General features: G+C 40.5%; 1 pseudogene; it reads left to right on the top strand.

Moving 5' to 3' along the window:
• The window catches only part of LOC124382845, a 22811-nt pseudogene extending 2097 nt beyond the window's left edge, over positions 1–20714 (top strand).
• The last annotated feature ends 208 nt before the right edge of the window (positions 20715–20922 follow it).

A 20922-nucleotide genomic window follows, 5' to 3' on the forward strand; every position in this document is an offset into this window, starting at 1 on the left:
GTGTGCAATTATGTTTTGCCTCCTTGTTTGCATTACATTTTACTAATGAGCCGTTGAATAGAAACTTGCATGTTCGAACACAAGTACAGTTCTGCCAGTCTAAACATAGTCCCATTATTAGCATTAAGGAAGTCTGGGAGTGGTTTTTGATGTGGCTGTTAAAAAAAAAAGGGGGAAAAGGAAACATGGGGGGTCAGAAACTCATACATATTCAACATAAATAATTATGAAGATATAAAGCTTCTCTGTCTTTAAGCATTTGAGCACAGTTTAATCCAACACATTATAATCCAAGAAAACTCCAGAGCATTATGATTTTTTACATTATGCTATGCTACAATTATAAAACTATACAATTAAACTACAACACAATAACATACTGCTATAAAAGGTTTTTTTTATATGCATGAAAAACTCGAGACATTTCGTTCTCATACCGTCGTTATGACTATAATTATAATACAAAGGATTCTGCAATGGATGTTTTGCTGTGTCACATGTTTTCACAGTGGCCCATATGGTACTCATGGAAACGAGTGCAGACTGACGGGTTTGCATTTGATTCGAGGGGGTAAACAAATATAAGCGTCATATTTCAGGGTTATCCAGATGGCTGGACAAACGGTGATTGCCTTCAGGTGTGTAGGATTAGTGTACAGGCGTGGCCAATTAGCAGTGAATCCAACATGAGTCTGAATTCCCTGGTGGCCATATTTGACTGCTATGGTGGGTTCATGGAGGCTATCAAGAATTGCCTGACACTTATTTGTGTTTACAAATGTTGTTAGTTATGCCCTTCTGAAGCTGTCCTAAATCTTGCTCTTTGATGTACTTCTATTTTCCTTTAACAGGAAACCCTGTCCCGATGTGACCAAGTCCAATCCGTCGAAGCGGCACAGGGATCGCTTAAACGGCGAGCTGGACCGGCTGACCAACATGCTGCCCTTTCCCGAGAACGTGCGAACTCGCTTGGACAAGCTTTCCGTCTTGCGTCTGAGCGTGGGCTACCTGAAAGTGAAGAGCTTTTTCAACGGTTAGTTCCGGCGCTGTTACGGAAAGGTTTATCGCATGTCGCATGTGAAACGAATCGCTCTCTTTGGGGTCTTTCAGTCAAGTCAGTGAACTAATCTAAGGAAACAGGGAAATAATTATGAAACAGCTCGAGTCATCATTGCAATCGAATCCAGATGTGGCTCTGAAGTTACAGAACATTTCCTGGTACTAGGCTACATATAGTAGACTGAAGAGGGACTGTAATCATACACTGTGCTCTCAAGCTTGCATGGCTTACACAAGCGTCCTTTCAGACAGCATCCTTTCTAGGATTAGGCAAACTAGGCACTCGTCTAGGGTGCAACCAGCTGGGGGTGCCAGTGAATGCCCCCAGCTCCGCCCTAGCCCATTTAATTTGCCTGTACTTTTAATATACAGTATATGTTACTTGAATTCAGGCAATGTTCCACTGATCATTATTATGTTTAACTTTTTTATGGAAAGTTGCGAACGATTTATATGGTCTGGGTGTGGAGCATTGTGGTGGGAGGGCGGAGCTTTTGCACGGGGAGGTGACAACCTTGCCTAGGATGCGCAAAAGTCAAAAGTTTCTCTCCCGGTTCAGTGTAGAACCCTGGTCCAAAGAACGTTGTAGCCCTAAGTCTTGTTATCTAAAGCAGAATCTACAGATGTTGTTATGATGTCATGACGTTCCTCTGGGTATGTAGTGACTATGAAGGCCATCAAGATGATTATCCTGCACGCAGGAATGATTAGCATGTAGAGAATCTGATTCAAGTACTTCTTTGCCATTATACTGGTGTCTACTCCACTGTTAAAGATCAAACATTCTCATCCAGGTAATGAACATCTGCGTGAAGATAAATGGAATGCATGACCTAAAACGATGACCAAGCGTCTAGACAGTTCACCTTTACCAGAGTTCCGTCTGGCCGTTATTTCGAGGCGTTGCGATACGCCGTGATTAGACATATCATGTTAGAAAAACTGTGGGATTAGAATTAATCGATTCCAAACTTGTACACAACAAATAAAGAAACATGTGGTTGAGTGAAATAACTACGCTAGCGAACCAAACGTACACGAGCGGCTTTTATCTTGCATCAAAGCGATTAGTCATACGAAATTCCATTGAGTCAGATGTTTGGTTTCATACAATCATGAAACACTTGTAAAAAAAAAAAAAATAAAGCCTGGGCTGTCTTTCAATTCCTGGCCTTAGCTACATATCCTAACCACACCTTGTACCATGGACCGAGCTCGTTCAGAGATGGACGTCTGTGATGCGTGGCTTGAAAGGAGGGCGGTTATGAATGACTAGTGAAGTTGAAGGATTGGCTTCGGCTTCTCAAGGAAAAAAATAAACGCAAGACAAATGATTTACATAAGAGCTTTTTTTCCGTCCAATGCTTTTGGAAGTCGTTACCTGAAATGGCATTTCATGCCGCCTGGTTTTTGGCTCCTCCCCGTGTTTATTACAACAATTACCTAGTTCTGAATTTGGTCGTGTCCACACGAATTCATTTTCGTTTGAAAAACACGTATTTTGCTCTTCGTTTTGGATGAAATGGAAACCAATTTTTTTTTAAGGTTTTCGCGGGATCTTTTAAAAAGTCTTTAAACGAGTCTTCATTTTCAGATTTCCATGTAATGCTACGTTTTCGTTTGTTGGTTACGTTTCTGTGGTGTTGTAGTTCTTTCTTTCGCTAGTACCAAATACGACAAATCAGACCAACATGCAACAGCCTATCGGCTTTCTGTTATTGCCGTGAATATTTTTTTCCGATTGTACCACAGATGTAAAGCAGATTAGATTTTTCAGCTATGGGGAAGTTCAAGTTTAGCGATACTTGGCTTGATATTAAAATTAGTCTATGGCTCGGTTAGGGCTGGTTGCTAAGAACATGTTTGGGTGTTTTAGATGTCATGATATAGGTCTTATATTTCATTTTTAAAGTTCTTAAATGGTCTTTAATTCGACTTTGTGAAACCTGCAGAAACCCTGTTTTTGAAAACACTCTCCAAAGTGAATACGTTTGAAAAATGGCGTTTTTCGCATCGCAGCACGGATTGTAAAAACAATGACGCATTTTTACTTATGTCCGTCACATTGCCGCGATGTCTCAAAGAGCCGGAAAGTAAATAAACGGCAGGCGGAATTTTCCGTGGGTCGCATCGTCCTATGTTGTGCTTGTGTTCAACAGTTTACCCTCCACTGAGCTTCAGTAATGGTTCTGGTTTGTGTAGCACTCAATGAGGAACCGGCTGATAGGAGAGCAGGAGGTGTCTCGCTTCAATCTACTGTATATGAGCAGGAATTCTCTCCATTCTGTTGGAAAGCTTATTGTTGCTGTGCTTGATTTCTTGAATTGACCAATTAAGCACCAAGATGAGAAGGCACTACCTGAAGGGAGGTGGTGGTGGAAGCACAGTGGTTAAGCCATTTGGATCAGAAGGTCACGAATTCACATCCCAGCTTCACCAAACTGCCACCATTGGGACCCTGAGCAGGACCCTTATCCTTCAACTGCTCAGTTGTAAGTCGCTCTGGATAAGGGTGCCGTAAATGTACGAAGGTCTGTGCTGTTGGGTCGAGGTCGTTTAAATGGCCATGTTGTGTTACTTGCTGATCGCTTCAGGTGAAACCTTGTCTTTAACGTTTGTTACATTTCCAGTTCTTGCCCGTAATTCATCACTTAGTCAGTATTCATGTCAGCGTACTTCAAACTTTTCCAGGGAGGCCTGCTATAAAATCTCTGAAAATGATTAAGCGCTAGGAGGCACTTTTTTTTATACCACTTTACTGGTACATCAAAGATAGCATCAGCAGAAACATTATCGCTCGACTCTTGTGAACGTTTTTCAGGTCTGTACACATCCCAAGGAAATTTCCAGAAAAACCACATAGAAATGTTCCTCTGACAACTTTTTTTTCTTTCACAATTTCTCAAGAAAGGTTTTGAAACCTCATTCCCACATTCGCTCGTTGTGTTATTAAGGAAACGAGCGAGCGAGCCCTTTTCAGACGCCCAGTCAGGTCGGATAGAGGTGCAGAGGTGCAGGCTTTGAAATGAACAATACTTTACATTTCGTAAACTCTCCGGTGTCAGATTGCCGTATTGTGATCCCATGCCTCGATTCCTCACAAACCTTTTGTACGCAGTTGAATCGCTATTCGTCGTGGTTACGCGCATTGTCTTCGCGGTTCCTCCCGAGCCGAATTGCATACGGCTGTGTGTTTTCGAGAAAAAAAAAAGAAAAAACATTCGACAAAGAAAACAGGTTTGGCTGGGATCCATCCTAGAGCCGCGCTTGGACATCGCTCAAAGACGTCGTCTTGCAACTTTTCATTCGGTTTCACAATGACACAATGACATTCCAAAACAAATATTTTCCTCCTTGAGCGATCGAGGAAATGCTTAGCACGCAAAGTGGATCTGCATCGAAAAAAAACAAGTCTTGTTAAGGAGGGGAGAGTTTACACCTCGGAGATTTGAATAGGAACAGATGTCCGAATCGTTTCGTTAAAATTCTTTCAAAGGGGAAAGAAATACAGCTTGGGGAACTTACCCAGCTAAAAAAAACAACAGTTAAAAGTGTTGTTTTGCTCAAACATATGTCTCATTTCTAATGTCTTTTGATAATCCTGACTTTATAGTTTAGTGCTTTTGGGTCGTCTCTGTGATTTGTAAATTTTTACCCCGATTCCACTGAGGCTCGGTGTACAATCAAGGCAAAAAAAGAGCTCTTTAATTCCTAGCAAATGTGCACCAAAACAACCTTTCACCCCCATGCAAACAGGCGGCTTATCAGATCCCGGCGTCTAAATTTAGACGTACATTGGGCCAGTCCATCTTTGTTTTAAATCGTGATGACGCCAGCAAACATCGGCTCCTTTTTCTCAATCCTTTGATTATCATCATGGAAAAATGATAATGATCAGACGAGCAAAATCCTTAGTGGAGAAAGATGGGCCTCTACTGAAGCCAGATAAGGAGAGCACACATCAGGGCTTGTTTGGATCTGTGCTGGGTTGTGAATAAATGAAGGCTCCTGGCTTGTTCGGTGGAACCCTCGGAATATGCGAGGTCTGAGATTTTTTAGAAGGATTGGAAAAGGACCACTGTTTAATTCTGGTGAAATTACCAGTGGAATGTGGTCTGGTTTGTTCGTGTTTATATGCATAAACAGAATTGAATAGAGTGATGAAGGCGATGAATAGATCTTTCATCGTAGCGATGATCGGGACGTGGCTATTCGGAGAAAGTGAGCACACAAAATTAGAACAAACACACCGGCTTCAAAAGTCTTTCGCAAACTCTTTCGCGGTCACTTTCGGAGACCTTCTTGAATGGATTTGTACGTCCGGATTGATCCTTAAGGGAGCACCGTTTTATCCCGTCACATCAAATCTTTATCTGATGTTCAACCTATAGCTCGCATCCACTTCCTCTCTCTTTTGACTGGAAAGCAGAAGTCCAACATAGTCTAGTCTCATTTCCATCTATAGGTGAAAGGTTCGGATTTCCTTTTTAAGGTCCCGAGGGCAGGATTTCCACATTTCAATAGTGTTAACAGATCATAATAAATGAATATTCTAGCGTTCTTTTTGGGAATATGGTACTTTTCTTGTTACGTTTCTTAACACGAGATAAGACCTGGGGATTATTGCCCTTTCTGAGGTACTGATATTGCCCAATCCTGCAGCATTCAAATTAGCCATTCAACAGAGAGGAAGCAACAGGCAACCGAGGACTTCAGAGAACCTGAAAGACCTGGTAAAGCTCGTCCGTCCCTGATCATTATTCAACTTTCCTGGTTTTGTGCTTTGTTTAGATGCCCGACCTCGCATCGTACAGAATAAACATCCTAGATTTTACACAAACCTACCCCATTAAAGCACCACTGCCCTTCCGTCAGCACTCGAACTGTAGCCTCACGAGCCAGACATCGAGCTAGCGAGTCTGGTATGTTTTTTTTTTCAATAAACATGCCCGAGAAGATGACCACATACCTTTTCCCGTAACTTTTCCACAGGCGGGGCTTTGGAGCATGAGACTCAGAGCAACTCGACCTTCCCCTAACTACACACAGGTTGTGGGAACCAGTGAGAAACTTTGATACTTCGACAATAAACCTCAGGCGTTTACCTCCAATTTGACCTTCCAAGAATTTAAAGCATGCTTTACCTATTAATATTACTTTTGTGGGGGGAAAAAAACTCAAAAACAATGGAATCGTAAGATTTCTCAGGGAACATTCGTTCTACTTTCCTGGGAAGATGTTCCATTAGATTTTGGAGCGTTCTTGTGGAAAATCTGTGCTCATTCAGACATAAGAAAGTTAGTAAAGTCAGGTACTGATGTAGATGAGGTAAGGAGGCCTGGGGTGCAGTCAGCGTTCACATTCATCCCGAAGGAGCTCTATTGCAGGAGATATTCAACTCTGAAAGGAAGTGAATTTTCAAGCTTAAGCAAAGAAGATGAGTCACAATTGTGGTGACAATTGAAGGTTAGATGTGTCAGAGTTGGTTCTTAGTGTTGAACTGTAATAAGGGGAAGTAATAGCTTAGTGGTGAAGGCTTTGGGTTTCGCATCAGAAAGGTATCGCCAAGCATCCACTGTTGGGCCCTTAAGCAAGGCCCTTAACCCTCTGTGCTCCAGGGGGGCTGTACCATGGCTGATCATAGCTTCCTAACATTGTTGGGATATGTGAAGAAAGGATTTCACTGTGCTGTAATGTACAAGTATAAAGCACCTTTTTTTTTAGCTTGTCATGCTGTGTGTTTATTTGCAGGATTACACTGGGTTTATGTTTCAAATGCGGTCAGTCAAATATTAAAATTAATAATTTCAGTACATTTAATTTGGAATTTCAGTAATCCCTTGCCACATCGCGGTTCAGCTTTCGCGGTCTTCTCTGGTTTTACATGGAACGTATCTGATTTTGTTTTGCGGTTCATTCATTTCATCGTCATCATCTTCATCATCATTAGTACTGCACACTTAATTCATCATCTTCATCATTTAAGTTGTATCTTTGAATTTTTTTATGTAACGTAGGTTTAAGAATATTGAAAGAGCAGAGGAAATGTTTATAAGAGTGTTGGGAAGGTTTATAAAGCCTTAAGATATACATACAGATATACATACTGTACTACACTATACTACATACTACAGTATATACCATACCATACCATTTTGGTTAAAAATCTTTTATACATTTTCTAAATCTTTGTGTGATATTTTGTACATCATGGCTTTAAAATGTTATGAGGAATCGTTTTACGACAACCTGGTGTTGTCCCACATATACCCACATATATATACACACACACACACACACACACACACACACACACACACACGTGATTCAACTATCAGTCGACTATAGGCAAGACTTGACTATTCTGATTTGACTATGTAAATCATTAGTCGGGGACACCCCTAGTTACAACATGGTACATTTAACACACAACGCAGTACAGTTATTATCCTAGCATACAAATATTAAGCAAAAAATCAGTGCGTTTGCTTAGCCTGTGTGTTTTCATTTCTAATTTTTTTAATTAGAGATTGTTTCTAAATTCTTGCTAAATTTATTGCAAACTCCAGTCGTCTTTTTCATTAGCCTCGATGTTAGCATCCACAGGTATAGGCGTGTTACAGGTTTGCCATTTTATGCTACATTTGGATAGATGATAGCTAAACTAATTTAGCGAAATAGAGAAAATTACGTCCTCCTTAATACTAGGATATTTGTTTTGGGGTTTTCATCATTACATTGCGAGCAGGGTTCGAATGCCGGAGCAGGGGTTGGACATTTGAGCCTCTCCGAAAGAAAGATTCTTATTAATAAGAATAAGAACGAACACCGCATATTAGATTAGCAGAAGAGCCCAAAATACACAACTATTTCTCTCGGGAATTTTTCTTTTGGCATCGTCGTGCGTTTAAAAATCACCATCGGTGAAGCTTTTCTCCCGATGCCGTGCAGCTCAGAACACAGGTGAAGTGTGTTTTCATGCCCGGTTGTTTTCAGCGTGACGAATGATTCGCATTTCCTGTAGACAGTCCGAGTGAGCGGCAGGTCAAACGTCAGAGGAACATGATCCATATTTATGAAGTGGTGCGGCCCGATTCAGTGGGAGCGCATCTGATTTAATATAAAGAGTTTCATTGGTTCACCTGAACCCGTTCGGCAATTTCATTGGTCAAATGTTATGGGGCTCTGTTTTTTGGCTTGAAGTTTGTGAAACCGGGAAAAACCCAGGAAAAATCCATAAATTAGCCGCTTCGTTGTTTAAGCCGCAGGGTTCAAAGCGTGGGGAAAAGTAGCGGCTTATAGTCTGGAAAATACGGTATATATTTATTGCTTTTAGCACTCGTTATTCAAATATTACCAGTATGAACACGATTGCTCAAAATGGTCAAAATTTATGAAACCTACACATGACGCTACTATATATATGCTGGGGTGTAAATTTGATGAAGCTTAATATAAAATAAATGGTACTTTAAAAAAGCCCTTGAATCTGGTGTTCTTGAAAGTGTGAAACCCTGGAGAATACAAACTAATTTTGGTAAGAAGTCGCTCGAGGCAGAATTTGTTTTTGCGATTCTCTTTGCATTAATTCAAGTGCAGATTTGAGAACCCTCATGCTACAGAGCATTTGAATTGAGCCTTTTGCACCCATGAGTGTGAGGTCAGTGGCAGAGGATGCGCCGTTTACTGCAGTCAACACACTCGCGTCTCTCCTGCAAGGGTCCCTCGGGCCTCAGGGAGCACCGCTGACAAGAATGTTTCCTTATCTGAACAGCTGCCGCAGGAAAAAGCCAGGATGTGGCCTCACCCTGCTCCGGCCGTCTACTCTAGTCACGCAACTGTTTGGCTGCAACCCATTAGTTCTCCATTGTCTCATGTATTGTCCACACACACATATCTTTTTTTTTTTTAAACTCCAAAAGCTGAACCCTACACCTCATTGTTTTGTTCATTGCTTCCACTAGAGCTTTGTTTGTTTCGAATGTTCTTTATCAGGGTTTTTTTTTTTTTCTTTGTTCCCTGCAGGGATCTGTCTGCTGTTTTCCTTCATCCTTACTTAACTACCGAATATAGACGCATCCTAGAGTCTCGCTCTCATACGAAGCGCTTTCGCATGTTATTGAAACCAGGACCGGGTTTTTTAAGACGTCTGGTTTCAACAACAGTGAGTTAGTTTGGGTAAATCCTAAATGAGAGGTTTTTTTTTTTCTTCTTTCTTTCTCTTTCTTCTACATCTGGCTTTGTCCTTATTCAATCTCCCGGAGCAACTTGAGCAAGTCTGAACGTGCCTTTGCGTCTCAGATGGTGCATGGATCCTTTGACATGAAACAAAAGCTTAGTTTAAGATTAAGAGTGTAGAGGATGATGGGGCCAAGATGCAAACGGGGTTTGTGTCTTCTGGAGAAACGTTTTAGCTTTTTTTTTTTTTTTTTTTTGGAGCAGTACAATTCAATAGTTTTGTCTATGGATGGTGAAGACAGGTTAAAAAAATGCAGGTCTCTAGTCAAAGGCAGGACGGAGTGTTCAAAGGCGGTTTCGGGCTCGTGTCAAGATTATATGTGTGTCTTTAGGATAAGGTCCTGCCTTGGTTTTAGTTTAAACATATTGTGTTTCAAAGAAGGATTATACAAAAGGACAAAAGATGAACGGGATTTCGGTAAACATCCAGGTTTAATTGTGTGTCGTTGCTGTGTGGTGCGACGAACCAAAGAATGTCCTCAGAAAAAACAGGCATATTATATATACACTGTATATGTGTGCCTGTTTTTTTTCTGAGGACATTCTTGGGTTTGTCCTACCACATAACAATGATACACAATGTGTGTATATACATATAGACATATATACGTATATTTATAAAGCTTCACAGAACCAAGAGTCCTTTTGACTTCACAGTTTTTTTATAGTGGTGTCTAACGGCAGACCCCGGGGGGTCTTCAGTTTAATTCACACCCCTTCAGAGTATCTTCGGAAAAGAACGGACGCATTGTTTGTAAATTGTTAGTTACGCGTGATTTATAGCCGAAGGCCATAGCACTCATGGGAAATCGAAGACATGGCAGCTTGTAGAAAATAGGGTACATAAGTATTTTGACATAAGCATTAATTGTTCCTCTCTTTGGCATTATGATGGATTTAAAGCGAAGCAATCATTTTGGGATTGAAGTAAAGGCTTTCAGCTTTAATTCAAAGAGGTTTTAACAAAAACATGGCACGAACCGTGCAGGAACTACGAATGTAGCTTTATCAGCGATGAGTTGTTCTGAATACAAATGAAGGAATTCAAAAAAGAGTCTAGACAGTCTAGATACAATGGAACATTAAAAAAGTCACAGAAAAATGTTCTATTCAAATAAATGCACAAGCTGTATTTATATTATTCACATATTATCAGGGTTTTTTTACTGTGAGGAAACAGGAAATTGGTCAACTCTACTGGGAGCTGCAACTCCCAAATGGCTGGTTTTGCTCCAAGTTTTATATATAACCCAAAACAAAAAACCAAAAAAACAACAGCAGATAACAAAACACAACTGTCAAACCACATACATGCAAAAATTTGTCGCAAACAAAAAAAAAAAGAAAAATTATTATATTGCTGATTGGATGAAGGATTTATTATTCTCACAATGGGGAGAAAAAAAAAAAAAAATATATATATATATATATATATATATACAGTGAGGAAAATAAGTATTTGAACACCCTGCTATTTTGCAAGTTCTCCCACTTAGAAATCATGGAGGGGTCTGAAATTGTCATCGTAGGTGCATGTCCACTGTGAGAGACATAATCTAAAAATAAAAATCCAGAAATCACAATGTATGATTTTTAAACTATTTTTTGTTTAAATAAGTATTTGAACACCTGAGAAAGTCAATGTTAATATTTGGTACAGGAGCCTTTGTTTGCAATTACAGAGGTCAAACATTTTCTGTAGTTTTTCACCAGGTTTGCACACACTGCAGGAGGGCTTTTGGCCCACTCCTCCACACAGATCTTCTCTAGATCAGTCAGGTTTCTGGCCTGTTGCTGAGAAACACGGAGTTTGAGCTCCCTCCAAAGATTCTCTATTGGGTTTAGGTCTGGAGACTGGCTAGGCCACGCCAGAAGCTTGATATGCTTTTTACAGAGCCACTCCTTGGTTATCCTGGCTGTGTGCTTCGGGTCATTGTCATGTTGGAAGACCCAGCCTCGACCCATCTTCAATGCTCTAACTGAGGGAAGGAGGTTATTCCCCAAAATCTCCCAATACATGGCCCCGGTCATCCTCTCCTTAATACAGTGCAGTCGCCTGTCCCATGTGCAGAAAAACACCCCAAAGCATGATGCTACCACCCCCATGCTTCACAGTAGGAATGGTGTTCTTGGGATGGTACTCATCATTCTTCTTCCTCCAAACACGTTTAGTGGAATTATGACCCAAAAGTTCTATTTTGGTCTAATCTGACCACATGACTTTCTCCCATGACTCCTCTGGATCATCCAAATGGTCATTGGCAAACTTAAGATGTGCCTGGACATGTGCTGGTTTAAGCAGGGGAACCTTCCGTGCCATGCATTATTTTAAACCATGACGTCTTAGTGTATAACCAACAGTAACCTTGGAAACAGTGGTCCCAGCTCTTTTCAGGTCATTGACCAGCTCCTCCCGTGTAGTTTTGGGCTGATTTCTCACCTTTCTTAGGATCATTGAGACCCCACGAGGTGAGATCTTGCATGGAGCCCCAGTCCGAGGGAGATTGACAGTCATGTTTAGCTTCTTCCATTTTCTAATGATTGCTCCAACAGTGGACCTTTTTTCACCAAGCTGCTTGGCAATTTCCCCGTAGCCCTTTCCAGCCTTGTGGAGGTGTACAATTTTGTCTCTAGTGTCTTTGGACAGCTCTTTGGTCTTGGCCATGTTAGTAGTTGGATTCTTACTGATTGTATGGGGTGGACAGGTGTCTTTATGCAGCTAACGACCTCAAACAGGTGCATCTAATTTAGGATAATAAATGTAGTAGAGGTGGACATTTTAAAGGCAGACAAACAGGTCTTTGAGGGTCAGAATTCTAGCTGATAGACAGGTGTTCAAATACTTATTTGCAGCTGTATCATACTAATAAATAATTTAAAAATCATATATTGTGATTTCTGGATTTCTTTTTTTAGATTATGTCTCTCACAGTGGACATGCACCTACGATGACAATTTCAGACCCCTCCATGATTTCTAAGTGGGAGAACTTGCAAAATAGCAGGGTGTTCAAATACTTATTTTCCTCACTGTATATATATATATATATATATATATATATATATATATATATATATATATAGTAAAATCAATAAATAAATAAATAAGAGACACCTTTTGGTGTCCTGATGATTTACGTAAAAAATACTTATAAAATATTTTGTCTATTGAGTTTGGTTTTACTAATAATAATAAACGTACATTTGCATAAAGCATTGATATTTGTCAATGTTGATCTATGCAGAGTATTAAAACTTGAAAAGTATTAATTTCAGGTACAGTTAAAACAGATAAAAATTACTAAACTAATCATGAGTTAATGCATGTCAATCATGTGATTGATTGCGTAAATATTTTAATCAAATTATTTCTTCATCATGGCTTCTGTTAGTGAGTGGGATATATTTATTAGGCAGCAAGTGAACATTTTGTCCCCAAAGTTGACGTGTTAGAAGCAGGAAAAATGGGCGAGAGTCAGGATTTGAGCGAGTTTGCCAAATTGTGACGAGGACTCTTACTAGTCCTTCGCCCTGTGTTTTCTGTTTTCTGTGATTGCTGTTGTAGGTAGCACTAGGGTTTAGGAGGAACTTTGGTTCATTTCACTGTGTAATGCGTCAGATATACATGGTTGAAATGACAATAAAAGCTTCTTGACTTGACTTGACGTCTAGACGACTGGCTCAGAGCATCTCCAAAACCGCAGCTCTTGTGGGCTGTTCTCGGTCAGCGGTGTTCAGTATCTATTAAAGTGGTCCAAGAAAGTAACAGTAAAACCGAGGCTCATTGATACATGTGTGAATCGAAGGCTTGCCCGTGTGGTCTGATCCGACAGACGAGCTCCTGTAGCTTAAATTGTTAATTAAATGATGATAATATTAAAAATAATAATGAATACACACACAGACTCAAAATGAGTTGATTTTATAGGCTCATTTTGTCTTTTACTATACTTTCTTTTGATTTAAAAAAGCTAAGGCCACTGTTGTGTTTCTTTCTGATTCCCCTAAAGTGCACAATAAAGTAATAAACCTGGCTCAATAGACGTTATTTTCCATGTACAACCTAAATACAATCATGTTCTTGTGGATGAATGTGACATAATAAACCATTTTTGTTGACATTTGGAATGGTGTTTTCTGATTTCTTGTCGTTCTTCTCCGTTTCAGCCACCATGATGAAACACAGTTTGGACTTTCACACTGGGAATGGGTTGAACACCAGCAAAATGGATTCAATGGGCATCTCAGAGGGGGATCTTCTCCTTCAGGTAATTGACTGGAGATTAATCCTAGGAGTAAAATTCTGATTCATTTTCAACTTGGCTTTGTTTTTTTTTTCTTTCTCAGCATTAATGCATGTTGCGTAACCCGGAATCTATTATATGTTTGGAGAGAGAGAGAGTTATTAAAGTGGATAACGGTGACTCCAGGTCAAGAAAAGAAAACTGAAGAAGTTATGACAAGCCAGTTTGTTCAGGCTCTATTTATGAAAGAACCGTCACGCTTAGCAACAGCAAACAAAGCGCTGTGTTCTTTACGTTTTCGCTTGGACTCACTTGCACCATCTGTCTTATTCAAGCTGATGTCACATGTTTGTTTTTCTTCTTGCTGAGAATCTGCCACGTTTTTTCTACAACCAATCGGAATGCAGCACAATAGATTGCGGTTCAATTGTCATCTTTATGTACACCATTAAATATGTTTGTTTACTGGACTGACAATGTTTTTCCCCATGAATACGTATTAAATTATTTCGCGTCTCACGGCGGTCAAAATATTTTTCTTTTAGCGTTAACTCAATGTTGCACAAAGATGTTGCAGTAACCAATCAGACCGCTTAATCCGAGGCCCCAATCAGGCGTCCAATGTATGTAGCGGTGCAGCTGTGGCTCCAGTGAAAGGAGACTTGTGCTTCTTTTGCATTCATTCTCGCTGTATGAGATGCCTGTCTACGATGCAGGGCTCCGTTCTACTGCGTTTCTCTAGAATATTGATGGTGTTTCTTCAGCCGTGACATCATGATAATGGTTTTAAAGAGGTGGATTGATTTAAATAGGACACTGCTAAAGGTCTGGGTGTGAAATGCATGACAAGTGAATGTCGTATCCTAATTTCTTGCAAATCTGTCCATTTATTATTGCTAGGCTCTCAATGGGTTTGTGCTGGTGGTCACTGCAGAGGGTTATGTCTTCTACACGTCTCCAACCATCCAGGACTACCTGGGCTTCCATCAGGTGAGAGGCAATAGATAACTCACTTGAAAACACTGTTGGATCGATGATTACTTCAAGAAAGTCAAACAGCGTCATGGCTTTGTTAAAAAGAAATCCTGATGCTGTTGTGAGCGCTGGAATTGGAATGAAATTCGCTTAGCTTAGCATTTCTGACTAGAATCATTGTGCATGCAGACGTTTGCTTATTTTAATTATAACTCAGTATTGGATTGGTAAAGCTCTGGTTAGTCTTTTGCCATTGTAGAGTAAAATAAAAAAATTTCAGCTTATTTTAATTTATATGCACTTTACACTCATTGATTACATTTTTTTTGCAGTCTGATATGGTCCACCAGAGCGTGTTCGAGTTCATCCACATAGATGACAGAGCCATGTTTCGAAGGCAGCTGCATTTTGCCCTCGACCCAAAGCTGTTAGATGTGGAAACTGATGGTTAGTCAGTCTTTGTTTTATTTATAATTTCTACTCAATATTACTTTGTTCTTGAGCATGTAATGCATCATGACTAACTGGGTAGAAACATTATATGAACAAATACATGCAGACACCTGACCATTAGTTTGGAATTCCCATTCCGGATTCCCATTTTGCTCTTATATTAACCTCCACTCTTCTGGGAAGATGTTCCAGTAGATTTTGAAGTGTTTTTGTGGAGATATTTTGATCAATTATGTACTAATGTAGGTGAGGCACTCAATTCATTCAATTCAGAACTCTATAGCAGAAGATCTTTCTCTCCAACCCATGTAAAGCATATCTTCATGGCTTTGTGCACATTCCATGCTAAGGAAAGACGTGCTATACAGTTTTGTGGGAAGATATGCCTGGAAAGGTCAGGTGTCTCCAAACTGACATCTTCTATTGACTGTTTCCATTTCATCATGGTTTTTTTTAATTTCGTCTCATCTAGCAGGTACCCAGAACAGCAGTGACATCACGAGGAACATTGTAACCTATGACCCACAGCACATCCCACCTGAAAACTCGTCTTTCTTAGAAAGGAGCTTCGCGTGTCGCTTCCGCTGCCTTCTGGACAACTCGTCTGGATTTCTGGTACCAGGTTTTTTTTTATTTAGATTGAAAATATCTACACTATATGCACAAAGTTTTGGGAATACCTACCCATGTGATTTTTTTTAACATACCATTCGAGATTTAGTATCCATCTGCTGGTATGATAACCTCCACTCTTCTGGGCAGATGTTCCACTAGATTTTAGAGTGGAGATTTTTGCTCATTCAGCCACAAGTGTGTTTGTAAAGTCAGCTACTGCAGTGCAGTCTGGGTTCCAATGAATCCCAAAGGGGTTAAATAGGGGTTTGCGCTCTATAACAGGAGATCTTCCACCCCAACCCATGGTTTTGTGTAGAACAGCTTTGGGTCTCCAAACTACGTAAGTGGTATCTTAGTGGGTAAAGCATTGGTTCAGAAGGTCATGAGTTTAAATCCCAGCTTCACCAAGCTACCACTTTTGGGCCCCTGAGCAAAACCACACAGCTGCTCAGTTGTATAAATGAGACAAATGTCTCTAAAAGTATCTGCCAAATGCCTTAAAAAAATGCAAATGTGGTTTATTTGAAGGAAAAATTGCATGCTAGATCATCCAGAGATGTTGTATACGAATGTGTGCCTTTTGTGGTAACAGCTTAAAGAAGAACCACATATGGCTGGAAATGTCAGGTGTCCCAGTAACTATAGAATATTTGCGGTTATATATTTAATGTTCTTGATGTTCCTTTATTTTAGAAAGTGAACATTCAAGGAAGGTTGAAGTTCTTGCATGGGCAGAACAGAAAGGCTGAAGATGGGTCTCTAGTCCAGCCTCAGCTTGCTCTTTTCGCCATCGCTACTCCTGTTCAGCCATCAGCCATCCTGGAGATCCGGACTAAGACGCTATTATTTCAGACCAAGCATAAACTTGACTTTACACCGATTGGTATTGATTCCAGGTAAAGTCTGGTCTTTTATACTTGAGCTAGATTCAAAATAAAAGTCATAATTCAAGCTGAAATGCTAATTTTTATTTTTTATTTCAGAGGCAAAGTTGTTCTGGGTTACACCGAAATGGAGCTATGCATGAAGGGGACTGGATATCAGTTCATTCATGCAGCGGATATGATGCACTGTGCGGACAATCATGTCAGAAGTAAGTCCATTTTCAGATTTACTACTTACAGATCAATGCTAGCAGGGTTTCTGCACAATTTGGAAAATTATGAAAAGATTATTTGAGTGATTTCCAGGTCTGGACTAGTATTGGAGTAAAAAAAAGAACACAGTATTGAAAAATATTTGTGTTTTCATACTATCGCCCTGTTCGGTTTTCTAAAATTTGTACAATAATTTTTTTTTTAAACAAAGGGTACCGAACACTGAAACTTTTGAAAACATTCACGTCCCTGCACTGCGCAAAACGTAAGGCGCTTCAACCTGCGTCATTTCCACCTGCCGTTTATTTACTTCCAGGCTCTTTGAAACGTCATGGCGACGACTAAAAAATGAAAATGGAAAGTCTCCGTATTTTTACGGTCCATACCGTGACGCAAAAACAGCGTTTTTAAATGTAGCCACTTCGGAGAACGGGTTCAAAACAGCTACGTTTTTGGTTGACCAGAAAATCTTAATAAAAACATTTCTTATTAAATTTTTCCTTGCTAGTGATAAAGACTGGCGAGAGTGGAATGACCGTGTTCCGCCTTTTAACCAAAAACGGAGGATGGGTCTGGGTGCAGTCGAATGCCAGGCTTGTGTACAAAGGAGGACGCCCTGACTTCATCATCGCTCGTCAGCGTGCCCTGGTGTACGTATGAACGAATGAGAATTCAAACGGTCTAAACGGCATGTACAATATGAAATGTAGATGTGAGCTTTTTCTATTTGCCCACAGGAATGCGGAAGGAGAGGAGCACTTGCGCCAGAGGAGAATGCAGCTTCCTTTCAGCTTCACCACAGGAGAAGCCCTGCTCTATGACACTAGTCCGACGCTTGACATGACGACTCTCATGCAAGAGGATGACAGAGGTAGCGAGAAGACCTTCGTTCCGAGCTCGATCCTCGGTTCTATTCAAAAACAGGACAAGTCGATTTATCATCAGGCGACCAAGCCTCAGTTTACAGCGGACGACGCCTTCGCGGATAGCTGGGCTCTTTTCAATGTGCCGAGCCATCCAGTACAAGATGAAACTGCAAGCGAAGAGGACACCATTGTGTCCATGATTGACTCCTTGGAACAGTTCGCTCAGGACGGAGATCTGTGCACGGTGCTTCAACAAATGGAAGTGAACACGGCCAATCTGAAAGAGTGGGAAAACGCGCTATGGCGGATGACCAAAGACAGTAATGGTAATGACAGACCTCTTAGTCTTGATGAGATTTTCACCGATGATATATTCTCCTATGTAGAGGATGCCCTGTACAAGGAGAACAATACAAACGCAATCAAAAGCGATACGTTCGGTGGATATACGCCACTGCTTTCGGGCTTCACAGATCACAACTTTGACAGCAGAGACACAGATACAAATAATACAAAAGTAAACTCGATCGGGCAGCAAATGGACAGAATGCCTAGTACCGACGCTACCTTGGGAAACAACGTTCAGTGGTATGCTGAAGTACCTTCGAAGAATCAACTAACTAACTCGGCCCACTCGCAGCTGTTTCCATGTAGCGAATCCTCGCAGCCGATCGCCCAGAATGATATGCATGTGAAATTTAAAGTAATTCAGAGCGTGCCCAGCGATACCCTTTGCAATGGATGGGGGTTACCGAAACTCACTGAGAATGGCAGAACCTCCAAGCTGGAGAGTCACGACTCCTACTACCAGTTTGCATCGTGCTCTGCTCATCAGGCTAAAGGTCCACAAATAAATCATTCACCAAATCATATTCACAAGCTAAGCCAAACTACTACAAATCCTTTAAACCATACGAGTGCGGGGGACAGTAATCCGTGCTCACGCCCACCCAAAAACGGTGTCTCACCAAATCACACGAACTTTCCCCAGCAAAACGAGATCCACACTTGGCAAAACGGATCACCAGAGCATCTGGGTGCCTGCATGATCAAGAACAAGCTCGCATCTGAGGGCTGTTATCAGACTTCTGGATTCCTTCCAGCTGATCTTCTGCCAGAAAGCTCTGTTGATAAACACGTCAGCTTCGTCGGTAACGTGTACCTGTCCCCGCAGAGTGGCTCGGCGGCTAGCGATTGTTCGCCGCTCAGCAGCTGCATGTTCGAGAACCACTCCCCCCTCAGTACACACGTGGACCAACAGCATCCTCAAGCGCACGCTGTGACCATCTCGTCGTGCGGCAAGAGCACGTTACCCATCAACCAGAGCCCACCGCAAGCGACCTGTTACTTTCAGTGGGCGTGCAGGAGCCGCTGGTGGGCACGTCCTCAATCCCGCAAAAGGACACTTGCATCAGTCCTTCGTCATGCCAAATAGGACCTGGCATTGCTATTCTCGACAGTCACAGTGTCTTCCAGAGATACCTTGACTGCAATGGACACATTTAGGTAATGACTACACGGATAATTACTTACAAATGCTTGTATATTGTACATGGAAGTGGTGTTACTGTAGCTCAGTGGTTAAGGCTTTGGGTTTCTGATCGGAAGGTCGGGAGTTCAAACCCCGGTATTGCCAAGATGGCACTGTTGCCACTTTTGGGGGGCAGCTTCATGGCGATCTGTTCTAGCATTTTAGAACAGCTAAAAATGGGCGATTAATTTGCAATTAATCAAGAGTTAACTCGACAATCATGTGATCAATCGCAACTTAATCTCACATTTTTATCTGTTCTATAATTAACACTTTTTAAGTTTTTAATACTCGAATCAACATTGACAAATATTGATGCTTTATGCAAAAGTATGCTTATTATTAGTGAAACCAAACTCAACCTAGAGCATGAAGACAAATTATGCTTAATGGGTAATGTTTTAAAGTAATTATGGTGTTTTAAATTATGTAAATCACCAATACATCAAACTTTTGCAATGTTTCCACACGGACAGTTTTAACTGCCGGATGTGTGCGTCATGGGGGTTGATTTGAGATCATCAGTGAAAAAGGTTTAGTGATTCAAAATGAGAATTTTTTTTTATATCTGAGTAAAGAAAAGACGTTGTGAATAATATATATATTATTGAATAATATATATATTATATGATATATATATTATTCACACTGTGTATATATATATATATATATATATATATACACAGTGTATATATATATATATATATATATATATATATATACACACAAATAAACATGATACTATATACTTTGCTGCAAACTGTAGGATGAACTTAATTGCATGCTCCTCTCTTCCAGGCCAAGGACCACCACACTAAAGACATATTTCCTGTCCTCCCCTCATTGGTGGATTTTTCTGAGAAACCTGCGAAGGGCAGCTGTCGTTCTCAGGCTCGGACTTCCCGAGCTCCTCTGTGTGGACTGACACGGACGCCACAACGTCCTTTGCCTTCTGACTAAAAAAGCTGCATTATTTCTTATTAAAACATGGAAGTATAATGAATATTGTTTAAATACTAAGCATCGTCTATATTACGAATAATTGCGGTCCAAATTGGAGCCATTGTAACGAAAGGAATCATTGGAAATCTCGTGGAATGATGTTTGACAGGTTTCTTGTTGTGTAGCTTGCTTTCTCGATTTCTTTGAAAGGATCTTCCTTTCGCACGGCCTGCTTTTCCCCCCCGCAGCGCCACCTCCACAGGGTATCTGATCATATTCGTTCGTACATGTAATGTCAGAGTAAAGTCCATAGTATTCCACTGATACCATCGCATGCTTTATTTGTTTTTTTTTCAAACATACTACGGAATTATCTACACACGATATCTAGACCAGCCTTTTAGATACCATCGATAACTTAATATCGCTACTTTTAAACGCACAGACGATTATATCGGCAAACCGCATCGACGTTTTTCAAAAGCGTTTCGCCTTTATGTGTATTCTATACGATGTATACGATGTACCTTATATAGCTTTTACATGTTTTTCATTGTTTTTTTGTCCTGTTTTTTTTTTTTTTTGTGATGTACCTTTTGACAAATGTTTATACAAGCAAAATGATTCGATTTTACCTAAATGTTATAGAAATCATTTTATATACAGTACATATAAAGAAATCGTTTCACTCTGAAGTGTCTGTGTTCTTTCTTCCGTCTTTTGAAAATGTACACTCAAGGAAAAGATGATTTCATACATACCGAGATTAAAGGTTTTCTCCTGACACCATACATTTCCTGTGTAAAATGACTCTTCGACTGGTTTCCAGAATCCAACTTTGGTGTGATTACACTGTTCCATCTTAAACTTGGCATTGTACTTAAACCCATCATTATGTAGAAT

Source organism: Silurus meridionalis, chromosome 3 (genome assembly GCF_014805685.1).
Source record: "Silurus meridionalis isolate SWU-2019-XX chromosome 3, ASM1480568v1, whole genome shotgun sequence".
Taxonomy (NCBI): Eukaryota; Metazoa; Chordata; class Actinopteri; order Siluriformes; family Siluridae; genus Silurus; species Silurus meridionalis.